The sequence below is a fragment of the Crocuta crocuta genome, unplaced genomic scaffold, assembly GCF_008692635.1.
Source record: "Crocuta crocuta isolate KB4526 unplaced genomic scaffold, BGI_CrCroc_1.0 scaffold59-1, whole genome shotgun sequence".
Classification (NCBI taxonomy): domain Eukaryota; kingdom Metazoa; phylum Chordata; class Mammalia; order Carnivora; family Hyaenidae; genus Crocuta; species Crocuta crocuta.
Genome location: NW_027551579.1, coordinates 124,971 through 142,836, shown reverse-complemented (window position 1 = coordinate 142,836; position 17,866 = coordinate 124,971). Strand labels below are relative to the sequence as shown.

Here is a 17,866-nt window from a genome sequence, read left to right as displayed (position 1 = left end):
CGTGGACACCTGCTCCACATAGTAAATTCTCAGAGGCAGTGGTGGTTTATTGCTTGGTGTCTTCTTTCTTCCTTTTCATTTGTATGTGCCAGATGTGCTTGGGGAAATTCCCCGTTAGACCAGCGCATAGTTAACACCTCCTTTGTCTGACCGTGTCACATGTTTCCCCTCTGGAGATGGCGGGGGCCCGGAGTTTCCAGCCAGCTTGATCTAGAGCCGTGGCCTGTGGTACAGGGTTGGTGGCCAGTGTTGAGGAGGCCTGCCTGACATGTGCCCGTCCTTGCCCGGGAGTGGGAAGCAGAGAATAAACAAAGCAAAGACACTGTGTCAGAAATAGGACTGCAGAGCTGAGAAGACACTTAGAAGAGTGGCCTCGGGCCAGCTCCTACTCTCTCTAAATATGCGAGGAATGCTGGGCCCAGAGCGAGGGGACAAAGCAGTGGAAAGAGGGAAAAAGAACAGTCCGTGACCAGGGCACACTCCTACTTGGTCCAGCTAACAAAGCAAAAGGACACTCCTTAGCCCCAAATAAAAGCGGATCCGGACTCAGAAACAATTGTTACTAAAATTTGCACTCTGTTGGGCAAGCGTCTCCAAAAGCAAATCTCCTGCCCTTCTCGGCATCCCTTTTTTTGGGGAGGAAGCAAGTCAGAGGACCCTTAAGGGAATGGCTTTGTTTAAGCACATTACAGGGAGTGAGCAGGGCCGAGGTAGAACTCCCCCTTTTCCCAGCTGGGTGCCGAGTGAACTGTTTGGCGCCAGGGATTAGTTTCCCAATTTGAGCAGAAGATCAGATCCTGACAGAGGACAGAGGGTCAAAGGGTACACAAGTAAGGGAGGGAGGAAAACAAAACAGAAATAGGAAGTGGCCCGCTCAGGGATTTTTCCATGGGAAGGCTGGAAAACGTGTCTGGACTTAAAGAAGAAAAGGAAGAAAATGGGGCACCTCCGAATCTTCTGGAAGCCTCGAGATGTTGTTGAAACCGTGTTGTCCGTAGGAGCCACTCGACGGAAGGGTGGCGGTGGGGGACCAGGACACCCAGTGGGAGGCCCAGCCCCAGACCCACATTGGCTTGTCACCAGATCTTTCCTTGCCTCTGTTCTCCTTTTGGAAGGAGAGTTGGTCGTCTCTTGTATCCCTTGGAGAAGCTGCGTTCATGTGTGCCCTCATGCGGATGCGTGAAAAAGGGTCTATAACCCGAAAACATCCCCACCTCTCAGCAAGCATCCACAGAGGGTATTTCTGATGCATACGGGCAAGTAGTATTTACAACGAATGTCGTATTAATGGAAAAACACCTGCCTCTCACTTTTAGGACTAACTGACTCAGTCCTTTTGCTACCAGAATTGGCAAAGGTCAAGGCCAGAGAGGCGGCTGGGCAAGGCTGAGGGAGGCTGTCCTGCCATCTTTTCTGTTTCAGTTCTGCCCCTCCCTCTGATCAGGACAGGGACAGACTCTGGAGAGCAGTGCACTGTCCTCTCCTAGGCTTCTCAGCAGGGGCGGGGGGCTGTCTTCCAGGAGAGCCCCAGGTCCTATATGGAGGGCCAGCAGAGGAAGGTGCGTAAATCTCACCTTTTGTACACGAGCAGGGGACAAATGTCCTGGTTCCCGATCCCGTGCTCTGCGCAGTGGCCACCCCTCCCTCCCAGGGCCTGACTGGTTGGGTGCTGGGCTCAGCCACGCTTCCTGATTTCAATTGAGGAGTCTCCTTGCCAAGAACGGAAAGGGGAAAAAAGAAATCTCCAGTCCTCCGTAGCCATGTTCTGTCTTGAGGTCTTGTTTTAGTTCCTAGTTAACCAAGGAATCAGAATTTTGTGTAAAAAGAGAAGAATGTGCCAGCATGTTTTTAACACCCCACATGCAAATGAGCCAGCAAAGTATACTGCAGGCAGCCACCGGAGGTCAAAGGTCACCCTCCACGTCTGACGATTATTTTGCTCAAAATAAACGGTGAGCAGGACTGCAGGAAATGAGTGGCGGCAACCTCAAGTCATGTGTGAAAGTTTCCAATTAAGAATTCAAAGAACTTGTTGTTTAATGAAAAAGTGAAACAAATTCCCTTTATGTGTTTCCCCACTTCCTTGGTGGTCCCTGGCGAAGAGCCAGATCCGCAGGAATATGGCTGTCTTTCAGCTCACCTGATAAAAGGGGGAGCTTGGCAAGTGATTATATGACCAGAAGCAAAACCTGAGTAAGGGGAAGGTGGTTTGCTCAGATCCTCTGGTTTGAGGTTGGCAAAGTACTGCCTGCGCCAAATACGGCCCACAGCTTATTTTTGTAAATAAAGTTTTATTGGAACACAGCCATGCCCATTTGTTCCTGTACTATCTTTGGCTGCTTTTGCAGTGTGGGGGACATAAAAGCTCTATTAGGGAGCTGAATAATTGGGACAGAGAGACCATATGGCCTGCAAAGCCAAAACATTTGCTTTCTGTAGAATTTCCATACAGAAAGTTTGCCAACCCACCCTCTAGTTCATTGGTTCTTAATTTTTGCTGTGCAATGGGATCCCTTTGAAAATGTGATGGAAGCTTTATGTACCTCCCCTTATAGAAAAATGCATGAACTCTTGGTTACGAATGTCTATGTGTAACTCTAACTAGACCCTTCTACAGAGCCTAGGATCAAGGTAGTACGTTCTGGACCCCTCGCAGGAGAAGTTTCTGAAGGTATGAAAGACACCTTCTTCACTAGTGCCCACGTCCACCCGCGTGCTGGTCCCAGTTGTGATAAAGCACGAAGAACCTCAGATTGCAGGCCAGGGGACACAAGTTTCTCTTCTGGGCTCTGCCACCCTTAAGCTGTGTGACCTTGAGCAAGTCACTTCACTTTCTCTGTGCCACAGGTCCTTCATGTGTCAAACAGAGGTCCAGAAGAGATACTTAAAGATTTTCTTAAATTGAGGTATAGTTGACATGTAATATTATATTGGTTTCCGGCATACAGCATAACGATTTGATAGTTTGTATATCCTGTAAAATGGTTGACTCAGTAAGTCTGGTTAACATCTGTGACCACCGAGCATTAATTTTTAGGATTTACGCTCTTGGTAACTGACAGGTGTGCTCTACAATATTATTGACTAGAGTCACCATGTTGTCTATTGCAGCGCCATGATTTACCTATTTTATAACTGGGGGTTTGTACCTCTTGACCCCTTTCATCTTCCCATGTTCCCCTCTAGCAGCCCCCTTCTCCTGTGGCAATCACAATTCTGTTCTCTGTATTTATGATTTTTGTTTTGTCTCGTTGATTCCCTTGCTTTGTTTTTTAGATTTCACATCCAAGTGATATCCTACAGTATGTGTCTTTCTCCGTGTGACTTATTTCACTTAACGTAATGCCCTCAAGATCCATCTGTGTTGTCACAAATGGTGAGATCTTATTTTTTATGGCCAAGAAATATTCCATTGTGTGTATCTCTCTCTCTCTTTCTCTCTCTCTCTCTCTTCTTTATCCCTTTACCCATCAATGGACACTTAGATTGTTTCTAGAATAGATGATCTCCTTAAAGATACTTCCGGCTTGAGGTTTCTGTGCTCTTCAAGGGTCTCCCGGAATTTATTTCTAGAGCTGAGTACATAGGGTGTTGTGATTCATATACTTGCAAAACATCTGAAATCTGCTTGGCAACATAGACCTGTCGGGGTGGCACCAAAATCTGGGGTTTGATGACCACACTGGAGCGCCAACTATCCTGTACTCATATTTTGGGTGTTTTGCTGCTTGTTCAGCTGAGGAGAAATTCCTCGTCTTAAAATTGAGGAGTCAAAGGTTACGCCCTAATAATTGGAACACACAGGGTCAAACTGTCTCCAGAAGATGTGTAGCACTTTGTGTCCCCCGAGAGTAGTAGCGGAGAGCCATCCGTTACTCTCTGGCCAACCCTGGCCATTGCCATGGTTGATGTTTAGGGTCTTGGCCAATGTGATAGGTTAAAAGTGATCTTGCTGCTTTGTATTTCCTACATTATTTTATTTTATTTTATTTTATCTTATTTTATTTTTTTTACATCATTTTATTTTGGAATGGCACTGCCTGTGATTAAGCAGAGGCAAAGATAATGACTTCATATCGGGTTCTCAGCCTGGCAGGAGAGCAGACATGTTATTCAGAGGAGCCGGGAGCCCTCACTGAAGAGTTGGGTGCTCCTTGAGGACCATAGTCTTTCACTGACTGACTTACTCACAGGCTCCTTTTGAGCACTTGCTGAATGGGGTCTAGAAGGCCACAGGGTTCTGGTCATGAAGGGGCTTGCATGACAGGGAGGATATCCGTGTCATAATTTTGAGGCTACTAACAGGCAGAGAGCTGGCCCCCCATGTCCTGCGGGCGGCTCCCCTCGAAGCCGCATCCACTGATCGCATCTCCCTTGGACTGAATGGATCTTCCCATCTCTTTCCCTGGATTCGTTTTAGCTAATGCAACCGAGAAATCTGCTGGCAGAGTCAGAAATGCCTAGTGCTGCCTGTGACTTTGTGCAAAGGGTGGATCGGGAGAGCGGAGGGCATCTGCCAGGGATGATGGTGGAGACGTTGAGTGCGGGGTCTGTCCGGCGGCCTCTGCTATGGCCTCAGGCCAAGATGGTGGGGCGGGCAGAAGGGGGCCACGGCAGAGAGTCCTTCCTTCTAGGTCTGGTGCTCAGTGGTTTCCTGCTTTGCTGAAGGGCCGTTGCTCAGTGGTGATGATTCATGGCATTTGGACAGTGTGGCTGTGTTCCGAACAGGGAAGTGAAAAATAACACAGCCAAGGGCAGTGCAGGACAGGACAGGGGCTGTCACAAGATGCGAAGCGTTACTTTGGAAAATGCAGGGGGCGGGGGAGTCACAGAGAAGCTGGTGGCGGCGGCTCATGCCGTGTGAGTGTGGCCCTGCTTGCTCTTCTTCTGGGCCTCAACTTTTCCGAGTGTCGGTCACTAAGTTGCCCCTCGGAAGCGGCAGCTGGTCTTGGCCGAGCTGTCGTGGGGAGGAGGAAGTGGACGGGTGATTCAGCGAGTGTCAGCTTCCTCTGTGACTCAGGGCTGGATCCGTTCCTTAGGGTGGTGCCACGGGGCTGTGTGGCTTTAGCTGGATTCTTTGAAATTCTCTGCCACTGGTGGTGGCTGGCCCTCCCTTGACCCTTCCAGATGAGTAAGGGGATTAAACAGAATTCTGTGGCCTTCTCCCAAGTTGGGTAGGCCCTTCTGAGTTGAGGTCTTCCTGTGGCGCCAGCCGACAAAGACCAGTGACGGGCCGAGCTGAGGCCTCTGCTGGGTGCGGGCCCGTATTCGGGAACTGTATTGGGGGAGCAGCTTGGATCTGAGGGGCCCAGCCCCGGCAAGCATTAGACTGATGGAGGAGGCAGCTCTCCTGGAGGTCATTTGTCCACTTAGCGGGTGGAAGACAGGAGAGGGCCAGATGCACAGCTGCTTCCTTTCCACGAGGAGCGTCACCACTGGCTTTTTATTCCGGAACACTGAGTTTTCCAAGGATCTGTCGTCAGTGTGTTGCCTACGCGGCCCTCGCTGCCCTTGCCTGAAACCTGTTCTGAGAAACACTTCAGTTATCCAGATCATCGCCCCTGCCTAAGAGGGCATCGTCCTCAAAGCACCGACTTGGTAAAGACTGAAGAGTCCTCTCCAAAAACGCTGCAGGGGGTCTGTATTCTGATGCCCTCCATCACCTTGGAGAACAGCCTCTGCTTCCCGGTCAGTTCTGTCCCACCTCCGCCCTCCTCCGTCCTCTCCTGTTTCCGTGGCCACAACACAGGTCAGCTGGTCTGACTCAGGCAGGATGGCCAGCATCCAGTCACCGATGTACTTAATGAGGACTCTATTATTAGTCACATGCAAGAGAAGTGCAACTCAAACCAGTTGGGGCTTCCAGAAAGGAGCTCTGGGTGACAACTGTAGAGGGGGGAGGGGCCCTGAGGGCACCTGCAGCTGAGACCGGACCCTGCCAGGCCCTCTCTCCTTTCTCTCACACCATCTTCCAGCAACATGGTGATTTCGATCTCTTCGATAAGCTTTCTCCACACGCAATGTGCACGATTGCAGTTTGCTTATCACATCTCATGGCGTCACCGCCAGAGAGGGGCTGAGAGGGCCAGATTACCAGAGAGAGGCCTCGATGGCCTTCCCTGGGGTCAGATGACTGTCACTGGCTCAATCACTGTGGCCAAGGAAGGATCTCTGAGCACAAGGCTGTTCCCATTTGGACCCTAAGATTAGCGCAGGGGAGGCAGTAATTTCCAGAAGAAGGGGCTCCTGTCCCGGGCAGACAAACAATGGGCCCACTCCCCCAGGGTGCCCAGGCTCCTCCTGATGCCCAGGCTGAGGACTCAGGCCCTTGCTGCCTCCCCTCTGTCTCTCCCGGGCCAGGCGGCCCTCAGAACCCACTGTTTTATTGCTTGAAAATCCATGAGACATGGGGGTTTTCTCAGCTATGTTTTTTTGTGGGGGATACATGTCTGGGGCAGCAGCTGTATGATTTTCTGAGGACATTGCCTTGGAGGATCTAAGCAACGAGTGAAGGAACAACAAAGGAACCATTCTCAGAAGCATGGCAAAAATGAAACCAAACAAAAACCCCATAAAAATCCCTACTGGGGCAGAGGAAATACCAGCCTGCTGCTTTTGAACCACATCTTCAGTAATAAAGGAAAGATTCAAGGATCGGCCGTTCTGACGTGATTATGTTTGGGCTTGAGGGAGAATGTGCTGGAAAACAATGAAAGGGAGTCATCCAAGCAAGGGAGGTCTGTTGGTGCGTGCCTTTGTGTGGGGTGTTGTTGCAATTCAGGAACTGACCGATGACCAGGGTCACGGGGAGTCTGAAAGAGACACCCGACAGGAACCGGTTCAAAGTTTGTGCCCAGCCTCGGGAGCTCAGATGACCCGCAGCTGGCCTGCCCCCTGCTGGCTCCCATTGATGTCGGAGGGGTTCTGACCCCTGTTTGGTCACAGAAATACCCGTTTGGAAATCTCTTTGAAGACTGATTAAGTAAACACTCACAGCACTGACAGTAATAATTGAGTGACGTAGTTGAAGTTTTCGTGGTGAGCAGAGGAATCGCTGATTGTAAAACCGACAGGCAACTTGCCTTTCTGTTCCTCTAACATGGCTTCCTTGCTTCTGGTCGCAGTTTCGGGCACAGTGTTCAAGGGGATGGGCTTGAGGATGTGGAGACACTTGCTGTCATTGCATGGGTGGGACAGGGTCCCAGGGACAGAGCGTCATCCTGTCGCCACATAGCAGCTGGCTGCGGGCCTCCTGGCATGGCTAACCTTTGATGTTGCTCGTGGGGTCCTTCCATCTGGTTTGTGGCCTCAGGCTGCTGTGACCCCCAGCGGGGGTGTCTCCCTGGGGCTCCCAGGACCCCAGCAGGGTGAAAAGTCTGGTTTTCATCAGGGAGCACTGAACCCCTCTCTGCGTGATGGCCCTGCTCTCAGTCCTGGTCAACCGGACAAGAGCTGCCGGCTCCTCCGGACCAGGGAGTGGAGGCCCCTTCATCACTTTGCTTCCCTCATTGTTTCTGAGTCCCCATTGTACGTGGACTCATGTCAAATGATGGACGTGGAAGCAGGCTGCCGGCTCTGGACTCAGCTGTGCCTCTGTACCCAGCAGTGTTGATGTTTGTTCATTCAATTCATTCATCATGGATCCAGCTACTTACCCATTCACTGGGACCTGTCATTCAGTCATTCAGTTACTATGAGACCAGGTCTTCTTATCTTTTATCTTTGCTGCCTGGCACAGCGCCACGCTTGTAGCAGGGACTCCACACATGTTCGTTGACGTCTTTTCCTGCTTCATCTTTGTTATGGTTCAAGTTCGACATCGACGTCTACAATGTTGAAGTCCTAATCCCCAGGACCCTGAAATGTGACTGTGTTTGGGGATAGGGTCTTTAAAGGGGTAATTAAATTAAAATGAGGTTATTTTAAGTTAAAATGGTTCTCTGAACCAATCCTTTTAAAAAAAATTTTTTTTTTTTAATATTTATTTTTGAGAGAGAGACAGAGAGAGACAGAGCACCAGCAGGGGAGGGGTAGAGAGAAAAAGACACAGAATCTGAAGCAGGCTCCAGGCTCTAGGCTGTCAGCACAGAGCCTGACGCAGGGCTCAAACTCATGAACTACAAAATCATGACCTGGGCCAAAGTTGAGCACTTAACCAACTGAGCCACCCAGACGCCCCAAAACCAATCCTTATAGGAAGAGGAGTTTGTGACATGGGCACATACAAGGGAAGATGATATGAAGACACAGAGAGAGGACAGCCATCGACAAGCTAAGGAGAGAGGCCTGGGACCCATCCTTCATCCAAGAAGGAGCCAATCCTGTCGACACCTTGGTCTTGGACTTCGAGCCTCCAGAGCTGTGGGGAAATAAATATCTGTTGTTTAGGCTGCCCCAGTTTATGGTGCTTTTTTATGGCCCCCATAGCTGACTAACACAGCCTCTCCACAGGTCCCTAGAGCATGTAACCAAGTGCAAGGTGCTGTGGGACATCCAGAGGGCGAGTCGAGAAGTCTGGGAAAGAGGAACAGTGTATGCACCATCCTCTGTTCACATTTTCTTTCCCTAAAGCCCGCTCTCCTCAGCCTCTCCTTACCTCTACCCCCAACAGATGGCGAAACAGGAGGAAACAAAGCAAAGGGCTCCCCATGAGATGCCTTCCTGCAGAGCCCCCAGAATAGAGCAAAAGCCCTTTAATACGGAGTCAGAAACACTGTTTATTTATTTATTTCCACCTGCCTCTCTTCCTCCGGTGAGTTCTTATTTAGCACATGGATGTGTATGCGCATGACCAGAATGTACACAAGGCTGCCGTGTGTGTGTGTGTGTGTGTGTGTGTGTGTGTGTGTGTGTATGCTGGGGAAGATTGTGAAGATTATCCACAGCTTTTGGGGACACACCTGTTTGTGCAGCTGGCCACAGGTTCCCCAGTCCTGGCTTTCAGGTACACGGTAGCTGGGAAGGGCCACGGTCAAGTCTCTCTCGGGACCATGAGTTACATCACTGGTTGCCCTTTGTGATTAAAGATGATGCCTATGTGACTATGTTTCCATACAACTGTTACTGAAAGATCGTCCTTTGACGGCCCCAGACAGTGGCTACAGACTGTGATCTCTTCGCAGGAATCATGATCTCCTTTCATTGTGGAGTAAACTTGGGATCTCTGGGAACATTTCTGAGCCTTCAGACCTTCTAGTCCTACTGAGAAGCCAGGTCCATTTGAAAATTTGCACAGTATGTAAGTCTCCGTGTTTTAAAATTTTATTTTAATTTTTATATTATTTTAGAGAGAGGAATAGAGAGAAAATTTTAAGCATCACCCTAGGATCATGAGCTGAGTCAAAATCAAAATCAAGCATCGGACAGTCAACCAGTTGAACCACCCAGGTGCCCCTCTACCATTTTCTATCAAAGACATTTTCTTTTTTTTTTTTTTTAATGTTTTTATTTTTGAGAGAGAGAGAGATAGAGCACAAGTGGGGCAGGGGCAGAGAGAGAGGGAGACACAGAATCTGAAGCAGGCTCCAGGCTCTGAGCTGTCCGCACAGAGCCTGATAGAAGGCTCGAACTCACGGACGGTGGATCATGACCTGAGCTGAAGTCGGACGCTTAACCGACTGAGCCACCCAGGCGCCCCAATCAAAGACGTTTTCTACTGCACAAACTCAGTAGTAATCCTGTCCCGCTCTGGGGTCCTTGCGCAATATATGTTTAGCTCATTGATTTTAAAGGGACCTAGGATTCCAGGAACTCATATTGGCCCGCCGGTCCCATGTTGCATAGTCCTGGGTCCCTAAAGGACTTTGGCAAAGACATCACCGCCAGTGCGGTTGCGATCAGCTTCCGTGTACATGAAGGGGAGTGAAGCTTGCACATCATGGTCACTCATACTGATTGACGTTTCTGAAGCGTGGTAGCATTTCTTCACATAATGTTGATGCTAACAGAAGCTTCCTATCTTCTCCATAGGCGCAAACGAACACGCTCCTGGGACGGTTTGAGGGCTAGTCCAGCAAGAGTGTTAAAAAGCCACCACGTGCGGGGCCACTCCCTGTCTCACCTCCTCCTGGGTGCCTTCCTTGGTTGGACATCCATTCCTCCCCTCTTCCCCACTCTGTAAGACCTGAGGTGTTCCCATCTCTGGAGTTTACCTGTGTTTTCTCATGAATGACTCCCGAACACATATGCTTTCAAAACTCAAAGGAATTTTCTTCCAGTGCTTAAATGGAGCCAGGAATTTCTATGTGGACTGGTTGGGCAGATGGGTCTATTTTGCCTTACTTAAATAGCCAAGCCAGTGGTTGGCCTGGCTCTAAGTCCAGCGGGTGCTCCCTTCCTTGGTGCGTGTTTGGGGTGATGCAGGTGCCTCTCCGGCCAAGGCCAGAGTGTGACTTAAGGGGGTGTGATTATGTGTCTGCTGCAAGTGGGAGCTGAGCTGGGCCCTTCGTGCTGTCTCTCTGCCACTTCCTCCTAGCCCCAGAGCTATATGTACTAGCTAGCAGATTTTTAAAAAGACAGCTCTCTATGCTTTCAGAGCCATGCCCTCTCCTCCCAGGCTTCGATTTCATAAACGCTGGTTCCTCCAGAGAAGCGACCAGAGCCTCTAACCACGTGTGTGCTTTTCAATAACCTTCTGACTCCCAGCGTGGCCCAGCCAATGAGGACAGAGCAGTGACCCTTAGATAAAAGGCTTCATTTGGCATGACTCATCCTTGGAGCCATCCCGCCTGCTCGGCCTGTGTTGTTAAGTGCCTGGTTTTGTAAATATTGACAGTTAGAAACCATCCCAGGAACTACCAAGCAGTGATCTGGAAGGTAATGTATATGAATATGACCAGTGATTAGGCAATACTTGTCATTTGCTAAGATTCAGCCACTGATAAATATCACCCCATTATCTTTCTTCCTAATAGCGGCTCGTTTGCTTGTCTGTGACTCATCGCTGATATATTACAAGGTCTGATTCAGCAAGGAAAGTGTGGTCTGCTGCAACAGAGGACAACATCCAAGGCCACCTCGGGTTTTAGGATACTTGTTTCTTAACAAGCGTGGCTAGTTAAGAAGGAAAAGGTCAAAAGTCCCCATCGCTAAGAAACTGAAGGGGGTTTGGAGGGATAAAGAGCAGAGCGGTGCTTCTCACTGTTCTGAGCTGACGTGTTAAAACCCACTTCTCCACGTAGACGTACTTTCACTACATTCACCTGTGGATGCCCGTGGCTCCACGGGAGGCAGTCTCTCTCAGTTCAAGTTCACACTTCGGGGCTCGTTGGCCCCGCTCTCGGACGAATCATCTCTGCTCACGCAGAAACTGGTTTTTATCTTTTGCCCTCCCCTCCTCGCTGCTTAAAATAAATATCATCACCTGAATGTCTGTCGATGCTTTCTGATGGGTTTGCCCGTTGGGTTTGTTGAACTTTATCACTGTTGCAGGAACTTCCCTCTTTGAATCACAGCCCTTTGGAATGGCCCTTGTTTATTTCCTGCGTTTGCTCTGGGCTGAGGGTCGGTCCTGCCAAATCAGGGCTGAGCTTTTCAGTAGCTGGGCTACGAACATGGACCTATTATGTTCAAAGATAAAAGTGAGCTGAGGCAGGTGCATATGGACACGTGCTCGCGCGCGCGCGCACACACACACACACACACACACACACACACAGACGTGTCCCTCTGTGCCACTTAATACTCATTGTGCTGGGGGCGCCTTGGTGGCTCAGTCAGTTAAGCGTCTGACTTCAGCTCAGGTCATGATCTCACGGCTCGTGAGTTCGAGCCCACGTCGGGCTCTGTGCTGACAGCTCAGAGCCTGGAGCCTGTTTCAGATTCTGTGTCTCCCTCTCTCTCTGACCCTCCCCTGCTCACGCTCTCTCTCTCTCAGAAATAAATAAAACATTAAAAAAATTAACAAAAAAATACTCATTGTGCTGTCCTGCAATGAAATCTGAGCTCTGCCTGTGCCAACTGCATCAATACAGTGAAGGAAGCATGCATTGCCTTGATGTAAGCACCTCTTGGCCACTCCCTGGCTGAGGGCCTTTGTGCAAGTTACTTAACTGCTCTGAGCCCCAGATCTCTTTCTTGTAAATTGAGGAGAAGAATACCTACCTTTCAGGGCTAGCGGTGCGAGTCAAGAGAGAACATGTTTAACGTACACAGATCTTAAACACTGTTCAGTCGATTGTCGCTGCTATCGTCTTTAGTACCTAGCCACTGCGAAAACCTGCTGCCAGCACTTTTGGGGCATGATGGGTTCAACTGTTAAGGGTCTACTATAGCTCTGAGGTTTTATATGTATGGTATGAGCCTCTCCAGGAGGTATTATCTTCATGTTACACAGAGAAGCGGAGGCTCAGGAGTGCAGCCAGTCAGCACTAGGAGCAGGCATCTCTGGGCATTGCTTGCGTCACCTTTCAGGGACACTGGAGGTCACGACTGTGTGTGTGGTTTGCAGAGGCTGGCAACTTGCTGTGTCAGGAGGACACTAGGGCATCCGCCTTCACCTTTGCCCCCATCGCACAGGCACAGACTGGTCTGTGTGCCGTTGGCCAAATAGCTTCACAGAGCCCTTGCTTAACCACCTGGCAGTGGCCGAGCGTTCTGTCCTTTTGTTCAGGTAGCTGGCACACCTGCCGAGTTGCAGAGCAGTGTTCTGGAGCCTGTCGATAGTCCATATTTTTTATGGAATGTTGACAGATGGGTGATCGGAGTCCAGTCTGTTGGGATGCGTGGGGGTGGGAGTGGGGGCAGGGGTGGGTCTAGGGTGCCTGAATAGCTGGAAGGAAGTTCAGGTTGTCAGTCATTCCGTGCTGTCCTGGTGATCAGAAGGAACCAGACTGTTCAGACAGGAGCTCCTCCTCCAAGGGCCCTCCCTGTGGCCCCAACCCCCCTCTACCAGGGAGATGCTTTACCGGGGCAACGAGATGGAAAATTCTGCCCTCACAGGGCTGCACTCTTGCCTGCGTATCTGTGGCATCAGGGCTATACGGCATGTTTGAAAGAATGAGGAAATCAGTAGAGCAGTGTGCAGACCACAAAGGAGAGAGAATGCTTCTTGCAGTGGCCAGAAAGGAGGAAGGTATGTTTCCTGGAGAAGACACGTGAGGTGGAGGAAAGGTCCTTGCAGTAATGTGAAAGGCGAGCATGCTTACACTTAAATAAATGAGTGCTTCCCGGCACGAACACTTCCCAAAGAGAGGCCCTCGGTGGCCCACTCAGGAAAGGCCCCGTAGCATCAGACCCTGAATGTCCCAGGAGGTTGGACTGTGCTTCCCTGAGAGCCCCAGGATCACCCAGCAGGGCTGGGGTCAGGGTGTCCCCAGAGAGGGCACATGTGAGGCTTCCAGGCGGGCAGGCCAGCTTTTGCTGCCCGGACATGGGAGCTCACTCTTCCCTTGGGGGGTCTCTGCATAGTAAGCCAGAAGGAGAGCAAGTGTCCCCTCTCAGCGGTGACCAATGGAGGCAGAGGCTAGAGGGAGGCAGGGCCGTAAAGGGACCCACTTTGACCAACTTCGAGGAAATGCATGGGTTGCCCTCTATTGGATGCATCTGCTTCCAAGTATCCGCAATCCTGCGGGGTCCAGGATTCTCTTCCATGGTGCCGGGAAGAATCGACGTAGCCTCAAGCTCGCTCCAACCTCCGTGAGGACTGAACAAGATGGTGTCGTATAAGACACATGCGGTATCGGGTACAGGGATGTGTTTAATACCCGTCCCCTCATGTCCTTACCATCACATCATTCCGTCACACTCCTGGTGTGCGTTTGCACTTTAGAGGTTTGCCTTCAAACCAAATGGTTGTCTCCAGCAGCCATGGCCCGACCCCCTCTTCCTCCCCTCCCAGAAAGTATGGGCTCCTTTTCGCTTTCTTTGTCTTCTAAACAAATTAAGTCCTCATATTCATTCCCTTGCTTATTCATCAGTCCTCCAAGCACTTCTGCTAAAGATGTATCATGCGCGGGGCCAGCTCTCTTGGCTGAAGAGCAGTTACTTGCTTATGACACTCCCCCCCCCCCCCCCCCCCCAGCCATGTATACAAATGCAGTGCTCTTTTTTCAGGTTGCAGGTCTAATTACTGAATAGAGATGTGTGATCTCACTTGCTTTTTTTGTACGCGTATTTTTCCGTATTTTGTGGGGGACTTCATGCCTGCAGAGAGCATTTGGAGGCTCTGGTTTAGAGTGTGAACGGTTCTAAGGTCCTCCGAGGCCTAGGCCCTTGCTGTCCAGATCAGAGAAGGGAGGGGGAGGAGCCACCACCGCAGGCAGGAGAAAATCACGGCCACGTGTACCTTGGGTCTGCTCTCTAACCAACAGGACGCGGAACCACTTTCCATCATGGGAGGTTTGGGACAGACGTCTCCTTTTAAAGAGGGGTCTGGGCAGAGGAAGCCAGAGTCAGGTCATTCTGGAAACTAAGGCATCTGCTGAGGCCATATGGCAATGAAGAGCCACATAGAGATCTGTCCTCTGTACCACCACTTACTGTGTGGCTGCCCACAGGACCCTGCCGTGGAGCGGCCATGCTGCCTTTGTTGAAACAATGTGGTGGACAAAAACAGTTTAAAGGGGAAGCAAAGATCTAGCAGGGTCAGGCTACAGATGCTTACTTAGCCTTAGAACCCTTGCTCTGGATAGTTCTGTGATAACATGGGGGCAGCTGTTGCGGTCTGGAATTAGTAGAGAAAGAATAACCCACGGTTGGGGGGGAGGGAGGTCTGGGGTGCGGGGAGAAAGCACACAGCGTTGCAGGCTGGGTCGCCCGGATATAGTAGCAGGGAAGCTGGACACACAAGCATGCTCTCGGAGATTCTATTTCAGGCTGGCTGGAGACAAAAATGCATTCTTTGCCACAGGAAGAATGCTCCCTCAGACAGAACTGCTAATCGGGCAAGATGAAGGGCTGCGGAATGTACAGCCAGCGGTGGTTACTGTTCGCTTTCCAGAAGGCGTTTTTTTCCCCCTCTCTTCCTTCACTGAGTCACATGTATTTTTGGCTTGCTAATTTAGACGGTGGCTGGGTAGCCCCCTCCCCCATCGCCTTCAGTTTTCAAAAGGTGGGAATTATCTGAGCCTGTGAGCTAGCTTGCAAAACCATGAGCAATCTTCCAGAGCTACCCTATGTCATCTGTCTCTCTGACATAAAGAGGGGAGGCGGGAGGAGGAAGACGAGGGTGTGGACAAGGAAAGGAGGGAGGAGGGAAAGCCGAGTACATGGGGGAGAGAAACATCTTGCTGACGTCAAAGAAGACCACACTCTACAGGATAACATTACTCGGTACCTCAACCGCCCACTCCCTCTAATTTACTAGAAACCAAACAGGCTGTTTTGAAACCTGTAGCCTGCAGTCTGTTATTTTGTTTGGTTTTTTTTTTTTTTCCCCCTATTCTCTCTGGACCAAAAGGACTATTAATTGTTGGGAGTTTGAAAGCTACCTGATTCCCTGAAACAGAGGGGATTTCCATGAGTAATAATTCAGCCCGTGCTTGTGTTAGGGCGCTGGAGCTAGAGTAAATTGATCCAGCTGCTTGCAAGCTGATGGAAAAGTGCCCGGGGGAGAGCACAGCATCTGCAGCTGGCTCTGTCACGTGGCCCGGCCTGCGACCGCAGGGCTGGCTCCAGCTCGTCCCTCGCCCCGCCCCCTGCGCGCCCCCTGCTCTGTCCCCGGCCCTGCGCTGACTTCCCTCCCACTGCAGGTGTGGCAATCTCTTTCTTGGGAAATGCAGGACACAGAGGATGGGGGGAGGGAGGGACGGCGGGGGCAGCACCATTGCCTAAGCTCCCCGAAGAGAGTCACCCTTTTGGTGCGTTGGCCGGTTGGATTATGCTTCCCAGAAGCCTCCCCTAGTTCTGTTGTCTGGACTACTCGGGGCCTATTTACAAATAAAATCGGAGCTGGTGGAGGTACCCTGTATGTAACCAGAGGCTGAAGAAATACCGATTCCACCACCCAGATGGTAGGGTTCAATCTGTTTTCTGGCCAAGGCCGCACAGTTAATTTTTATCCTAGTAAAAAATAATAAACATGGCATTAGCAACTAAATGTTTATCAATTTGCAGGTCATTTCCAGCCAGATCATTTCACTGCTGCATGTTTTTACTGCTAGCTGATGCACTAGAGTGCTTTTCACGAAACCATATGTGACTATTTAAGCCCTAGTCTCCGTAGCATTGCGGTGGTACTTTTCACCTTAATTGGACAATATTATTTGGCTATTTCAGGCATGGTCCTCCAATATTGGGTTTTATTGATGAAGAAACTGGCAGTGAAGAAAGTTTACACGACCGGCTGGGGATCACCCCACGGTTCGGGGATGATGCTAAACAAGGATCCCCAAGTTTTTGTTTTGCTTTTGCGCCCAGCACAAACCTGTGTGCATCGGACCATATGCCCGAGCCGGGCTGCCTTGCTGGGGTTTCCTTTCCTCCTACGGGTGAGTTCATACCAGAAGAGGTAGTAGAGCAGGGCTTAGGAACACTGAATAGAAGGATGCCTTATCAAGGGAGATAAACAATGAGAGTATGATTGAAGTTCAAGTCCATCAGGCTGCCCTGACAGCCAACCTGTCTTGCAAGTGCTTTGGCTAGTTTTTGTGGTCTTAGTGGACTCACACCCTTTGATGGTGTCATCTCTCGTTTATCGCCAGACTGTTATAGCCAGAAATGATGCAGTGATGACAAAATGAAGGCATGGCTATACTGTGAATCATGCAGGCATTCAACCCTCCTCCCAGCTTCCTGGTTCTTCTTCCTTTGAGTGTGTAATAGAAACCTTGATGTTGTCACATGCTTCAGGGTGGATCCAAAGTGACTACTTGGGGAAAGGGAGAGAACGGGGAGCTTACAGAGTCAGCAGTGGAGATCAGAGTGAGTCAGATGTACATTCCATTTCTGTCTCCTCGGGAAAATAACTTGCTGTCTTGAAGCCTTAGTTTTTAACCCTGTAAATTTGAGGGGATAGTAAGTCTTCTTTCAGAGGGCTAGCGTACACATCAGGGCCATATGTACTCAGGGCTTGGCAAAGTGCTTGGGGTCTAATAGACACCCAAGAAATGCTCTTGGTGACCAGAGGAGGCATGACAGGGGCTGGTAGGCAACGGGTTGAAGATCCCATATTTGCAACTCCAAATATGAGGCAATGCCCCATTTCCCAATGAGCAGGTTACAAAAGTCTTGTGTGTGTGTGTGTGTGTGTGCGCGTGTGTCTTTTTTCCTTGGTCAGCCTGAATCTATACACTTTAATGATGCAAGAGAGTCAAATTTCTGGTTATAAAGTTTATTGATTTGATTACATGCATATATAAAATCATACACATAAATATACTTATTTAGAAACAGTGCCTTTTTTTTAAGTCATTATTCAGACTCTTCAGCATCACCTGTCTTTGTCATCAACTCGAGGCCCCGTCTTGAGTGATCTCACTCCGTCTTTGAGAACACACTACCCTGCTTTGGCTCCAGAATCTTTGGGGTTTAGCACTTTTTGAGCCTGTCTGTTGTGGTCCCTGGAAATGTTTGCTCAAGCTCAATACCTATGCACTATTTGTGATCTCCATAAAGCTAACTTCTTGTTGTACTGCTTTTAAAGGTGATTTAAATGACTTCGGGGCTACCTAAGGGAATGTTCGTGCATTTTAATGATGCATACCAACGTACCGAAGGGGTGAAATGACGCGAGGTTTGAGATTTTCTTTAAGATAGTTCAGCAAAGAGGGGCATCTGGCGGGCTCAACTGTGGAGGCACATGACTCCTGATCACGGGGTTGTAGGTTCGAGCCCCACATTGGGTGTAGAGATTACTTAACAATAAAATTGGGAAAAAATATAGTTCAGCAAAGAGAAAAAGGCAAAAGACAAAAAAAAAAAAAGAACA

At 49.8% G+C, this 17,866-nt stretch overlaps 1 long non-coding RNA gene across 2 annotated transcripts; it reads left to right on the top strand.

Moving 5' to 3' along the window:
- Nucleotides 1–5,107: 5,107 nt before the first annotated feature.
- On the top strand, nt 5,108–11,359 carry LOC144221267 (uncharacterized). 2 transcript variants are annotated; one of them, XR_013332008.1, is made up of 4 exons: nt 5,108–8,752; nt 9,123–9,238; nt 9,970–10,815; nt 10,914–11,359. It is a non-coding gene; the product is annotated as an uncharacterized LOC144221267 (long non-coding RNA). The 2 variants fall into 2 exon arrangements; XR_013332007.1 differs by having other exon boundaries at nt 9,970–11,359.
- Nucleotides 11,360–17,866: the final 6,507 nt, after the last annotated feature.